Raw genomic sequence first — 6,508 nt, 5'->3', positions numbered from 1 at the left:
TTCCTTGCCTAGGTAGTAACAGCTCAATTTAATGCCATTGCATCCTGGAAAAATCTCATAATCTCATACCATAATGATTATAAAATGGATGGTAAAGTTGTAGGTCATATGGTCATATGCAACACTACTTGGAAGAATTGTTTTACTAACTTGTCTTTAACGTGAAATTTTTATAGATTTACTGATTTATTTCAAATGAGGAATGGAAGTGGTCCTTAGTTTTTTTGTGGTGTTTGTATGTGTGTTGTCATGTTGAGTGTTTTTGTTTGTTTTTTGAGTTTTCGTTTTTGTTTTTTGGTTATACTCCTTGATTCCCATAACACAATGCTATAGGGTATGCCCTGAAAGAAAATAAAATGTTTGAAATCCAAGAATAATGATTCTTCCTGCTAAGAGGGTATTAGATATTAGGTATTACTAATGAATTTGATAGGCTTGCATTTTTCATGCAGTGTTGATTCTACTTCCAGTTAGAGCACAAATAAGTTGTAATACTAAAATGGCTCAATAACCAAACCAAGCATTTGTGTGAAAAAAGATTTGCCAAGATTTAATTGCTTGACTGTTGAATCTTTTTTGAGCATCCAGCCTCTTAAGAGGCCACCTCTTAAGGAGCCTATAAACTATGCATGATGAAAACTCTTGTATTTTATTAAGGAATGGCCATTGGTTTACTCACCACATCTACAGAATAATCATGGCTGTGAATATAGTTGGTTACAAAACTTGTGACTTGTAGTTTAACTTAATCTCATCTATCTTGTGTAAATATTAAATTATAGGATGGTGAATAACATCTTTAGTAGATAGAAACTGCTGTCAGTATTGACTTCAGAGCAACTGAGTAATCAAATAGGTAAAAGCATGTTTGAAATAAAACTATCTTGGTGGAGTTATACTTTATTTCTTTTGTTTACAGATTTTAAAATATCCAGTATTAACTATAGCTTTACAGTTAAAGTATCAGAATGAAAGTGAGGCTCTTTATGTTACCCATCATAATGATTAAAAAGATTTGTGTTGATAGGAGATGCTTAGATCTTTATCCTGCTTAGCAAGAAGTTTCATTTATAGTGTTTGGACTCCCATGAACTTTTACACATCACGTTGTGTTTCTGATTTACGTTAAACAGTCATTCTTTTTATCCTTGCTTATTTCTTCCTACTCAGAAAAGAACAAAATCTTAAGTCTCGCTACACATGCTTTAAGACATGAGCTTCTTAAGTACAGAATGAATGAACCAAGGAATTTGGAAAGTATTGAACTGGGTCCTCTTCCCCCCACCCCCTGCCAGGTACTTAGTAAGCAGTGTGATGGAAAGTGAAGAGCTTGGGCCTTGGGGTCTGGAGGCCTTTTCCACACACCCTCGACTTTACCCTTTACCTGCAGGTGACCATGAGCACCTTCTCTGACTTGTAGGCGTTTCAAGCTTCTCACCTGTAAGATGGGGATGATAAGAATAGTACCTACAGAATTGGTGGGAGGGTTGATTATGTGTCCATATGTGTGATGCACCTAGAGCAGTGTCTGCCACTTTTCACTTGGTATCCAGGACCATATAAGATCGGATATGCACATCTTTTTTATTTTATATTTGTCATTTCTTTCACCTGCAGTCTTTGGTTACTATAATAAAAGAAACTTGTTGAATATATATATATATATATATATATATATTCATTCATGTCAATACAATATTTAAAATAATGGTTGCCGTCATTTAATTCAGCATAAGAGTAACAGATAGGAAGTCTCTAAATTGCTTAAAGATGTTTTTGCAAAATACCAACTACTCCATATTTCTTTATTGAAAGTTTATAGCTCTTGATAGCTCTGGTCATATTTCATTCTTAGGTCTAATGAGTTCTTTTACTATGTAGATTCATGTCAGCTAGTTAGTACTGACTGATTAAAATGTTTACTTTCTGATCATTTGGAATAATGTAAAAAACATTGGACAGAAACTAATGCAATTAGAAAATAAAATATGAAATAACTTTCAGTAGTATGCAGTTGCTTCTTTTTGAACTGTTCGTGACTTTTTTTTTGTTTGTTTATTTATTTTGAGAGAGAAATCCCAAACAGATTCCACACTGTTTGTGCAGAGCCAGACTTGGGGTCTCTATTTCATGAACTGTGAGATCATGACCTGAGTGGAAATCAAGAGTAGGATTCTTTTTTTTTTTTTTTCTTTTTTTACAAATAGTTTATTGTCAAATTAGTTTCCACATAACACTCAGTGCTCATCCCCACAGGTGTCCTCCTCCATGCAAGAGTAGGATTCTTAACTGACTGAGCCATCCAGGCACCCCGTTTATGACTTTTTTTCTTTAAGGAAATTCTATTTTTAAAAAAAATTTCATGTTTCTTTTTTGAGAGAGCAAATGAGCGCATGAGCGGGGAAGGGGCAGAGAGAGCGGAAGACAAATGATCTGAAGCAGGCTTCAGGCTCTGAGCTGTCAGCACAGAACCCAGTGTGGGGCTCGAGCTCACAAACAGATCATGACCCAACCTGAAGTCAGAGTCACCTCTATGAATTTTTCTAAACTATTTAAAGTTACGTTCATGAAGATTCTTTTCTGAAAACCAACTGTAATGTATACTTTGTATTTTATTTTCCTGTTATTGGTTTGATTTAATACATTCAGACTACAAATATGGGGTTGCATTTTGTGAGTTACAAACCTGTGCAAAAGATGTTTTCAAAAGGTAGATAGATCAGTCATCCAGAATGACCTCAAATTGCCAAAATCACGTTTACCAGATTGGACCTTATTTTGTGCTCTGCACAGACACCGGTGAAACACATCCTCTCTGGTGAACTTGCTCACTTTTTTTATTTCCCCAACCTGCTCACTTTTTAAAAACTGGTCTTTTCTGTTCTAATCCAGGCTTTGTCCAATTCACAACTTCATAATGGCAAATCAATAAGCGGGGACAAAATTTGACTAAAGTCCCATTGCTGATCCCCTGGAGTGTCAGGTATAGAAATAGTTGGATTTTTGCAAATTTAATGAAAAATCCGTGTATATTCATGACTTAAAATACCTTAGAAATCTAAGACTAATTGGAATTTTGTTAACTTGAAAAAATACAGAAACCCAGTCTTTTAAAAAGGCCAATTTTACTTAAGAGTGTCCCTGAGAGGCAATAAAAATTATTAATCTCATTAAATCCAGCCCTAGAGTACATGCCTTCTTGATAAATAGTGCATGTGACAAAGTAGTCACTGGTACATAAAGCACTTCATACTGTGAGTGAAGTCTAACAGTTATCTCAAGGAAAGATGCTTGTGTGATTCAGTTGTAAGCTTAATTGTCCACTGGTTTTCATGGAATGCTATTTTTACTTGAAAAAACAAGTGACAAACTGGCTATTGCAGCTTGTGTTTGTGGTTCACATTTCCTCATAAATGAATGAGATGAGGCTGTTGTCTCCAGGAAAACAACTGGCAGCATTTGTTGGTGTTGGTAAGATTCAAGCTTTCAAGCAAAAATTAAAAGAGTTTTGGAAAACTAGTATCAATAGCTTGGCAACTTCACAGTAGAGACTTAAGAGATTAGTGAATGCTGTTAATGAATGACTTTTTAATATTGTAGAATGAAATGTGTTGACGTTTGGAAGATCTTCATAGCTGAAGCAACCAATATCTTCTAAATGATGAGTAGATTTAATGTAATAGAACGGAAAGATCATTGATTCAGTGTTAGATTCCACATTGCAGCTAACCTTGAAGAAATTACCATTTGCCAAGATTGGGTAGTCACAAAGAACATACACAGTTATCTGAAGAGGCCATTAGAATGTTCCTCCCTTTCCCATCTGCATACCTACCTGGCCAGATTTTCTTTATACAAAAACCACATACTAGAATACATTGAATACAGAAGGAGATCTGAGACTACTATCAAGCCAAACTAATAGATTTGGAAAAATGTGAAACAATGCCTAACTCTAGTCAATAAGTTTTTTGTTTTACTTTTCATTAAAAGTATGTTATTTTAGGGGCGCCTGGGTGGCTTAGTCGGTTAAGCGTCCGACTTTCGCTTAGGTCATGATCTCGCGGTTCGTGGGTTCGAGCCCCGCGTCGGGCTCTGTGCTCACTGCCAGCTCAGAGCCTGGAGCCTGTTTCAGTCTGTGATTCCCTCTCTCCCTGACCCTCCCCTGCTCGCGCTGTCTCTCTCTCTGTCTCCTAGAAATAAATAAATTAAAAAAAAAAAAAAAAGTATGTTATTTTATATTAAAGCAATCAGTTTAGTGTTGAATTAATTTTTTTAAATTTCGGGGTGCCTGGGTGGCTCAGTTGGTTAAGCATCCAACTTCGGCTTGGATCATGATCTCACAGTTGGTGAGTTCGAGCCCTGCATCAGGCTCTCTGCTGACAGCTCAGAGCCAGGAGCCTGATTCAGATTCTTTCTCTCTCTGTCTCTCTCTCTCTCTGCCTCTCCCCCAATCACGATCTCTCTGTGTCTCAAAAATAAACATTAAATTGTTTTTAATTGTTTTAAATTTCTAGTATATTCATAGGTATAACCCACAAGTGAACCTGTCATTTCAAGGAAAACTGACAAGTGTTTGTTGCCAGTATTACATTTCTGCTATCAAGTAAGAAGAGTTTTGGAAAACGGGTGCCTGGCTGTCTCAGTCTGTAGAGCGTGCCACTCTTGATCTCAGGGTTGTGAGTTCAAATCCCAGGTTGAGTGTAGAGCTTTAAGTTTTGGAAAAAAGTTTTGGAGTATCTGTTTTAGGTGTAAGGGTAGGGGTTGGTGAACTTTTCTCTAGAGGACCAGATAGTACATATTTTGGGGTTCATAGACCATATGGTCCCTGTTAAACCTACTCAATTCTGCCATTGTAGTGCAAAAGCGGCTGTAGACAACACATAAATGAGTGTGTCTGTATTCCAATAAAACTTCAACAGAAATAGGTGGCAGGCCACATTTGACCCATACATGGGCTGTAGTTTGCCAACCTCTGCTCTAAGGGTTTCACACAAAAACTTTGAGAACTACTCTAGACTAGCAACTAGATGGTATAGTAGATTTTAAAACACCATTCAAGTATAATTAGGTTTTTAGGAAGTTAGTCTAATGTAAAAAGCCCAACAAACTGATTTTTTTTAACAAATGGCTTAAATAGAAAGACTGTGTTCATAGATATGACATGCTATACAAGTGCCAATTCTCCCACAAATTTATCTGATTTCCATATGATTCCAGTTAATATTCCATCATGATGGGAGGTTGTAGAAAAACTGATTCTAAGATAAGTTTATAAGGAAATTGTGAATTCTAAAAACCAGAAAGAGGACCTCTTTGTCAAACACTAAGTCACGCCATAATAACAGTTAACAAAAACATGAGAACAGAGAAGTCCGAACCAAGTCCATGTACATGTATATGTGAGATTTTGATAATACGATGGAAGTGGCTTTGAAGTCTTTGGGGAAAGGACAGATAATTTAATGGATGGTGCTGAGAAGCTATGCTTTACAGAGAAAAGTAAATAAGGATTCATATCACTGTAGGCAAAATTGCTTTAGAGGCCAATCTATAAAGTAATGGAGGAATGTATAGACTATATTGGGGCTCGGGAAGTATAAAACAACACCTCTTTGATCTTTATTATTTCTTTCTGCTAACTACATGATAGCTGTGGTTTGAGTTAATCCCTTTCCTCCTTGACTCCCATCTTAACTGGGGTTGAAGGGCTGCAACAAACATCCCACAATTTGGCCTTTTATAGCTGCCTTTAAAAAATACCTCAAAGTACAAGCCTTAAGGTGAAAAATTGATAGATTTTATTTTTTTAGCCATGGGAAAGGCTAGATTAAGAACTATTTATGGGTTCTAAATCTTGGGAAGTTTTGACAAAGAGTAGGGTATTTGCATGGCTTTATAGTGCCTCCCCACAGATGGCCTATTAGTTTCAAGAGAAAGATAGTACCTCTACAGTGGAGAAACTGGCAGTCAATTAAGTAAAATTATCTATGTTATATTTACTGAAGTTGATAACTGATGTGGTTGTATAAGAATCTTATTACACAATACACGTTGCAGGTTTAAGGGGTAAAAGGGCCATGCATATGTATGCAACCTTCAAAAACCGTAGAGGATGAAATGATATAAATAGCACAAATGATAAATGGAGTAAAATGTTAACTACAGGTGAATCTGAGTAAAGGGTATATATATATGAGTGTTCTTTGTAAACTCACAACTTTTCTCTAAGTTTGAGATCATTTCCATTTTAGAAGCTTTTTAAACGGATGGATTTTGGCATAACAAGATTTGCTAATCTTAGAAAAGGTTAACTGACTAGTGTGAATTTGCAACATTTAAACCAACAAGGAATTGTCTGGAATATGAGAAACTCCTGAAAATCAACAGGAAAAAGGACAGCCCAATAAAAAGACAAGGATTGAAAATGCAATTTAAGAAGAGTAAGCCAGAATGAATGAATGCTCTAGTTCTGATTTGTATACAGCTGCAATAGATAGATGTTGAC

Source organism: Hyaena hyaena, unplaced genomic scaffold, assembly GCF_003009895.1.
Source record: "Hyaena hyaena isolate Hyena2069 unplaced genomic scaffold, ASM300989v1 scaffold_295, whole genome shotgun sequence".
NCBI classification, from domain to species: Eukaryota; Metazoa; Chordata; class Mammalia; order Carnivora; family Hyaenidae; genus Hyaena; species Hyaena hyaena.
Note: the sequence above shows the minus strand (reverse complement) of the source record.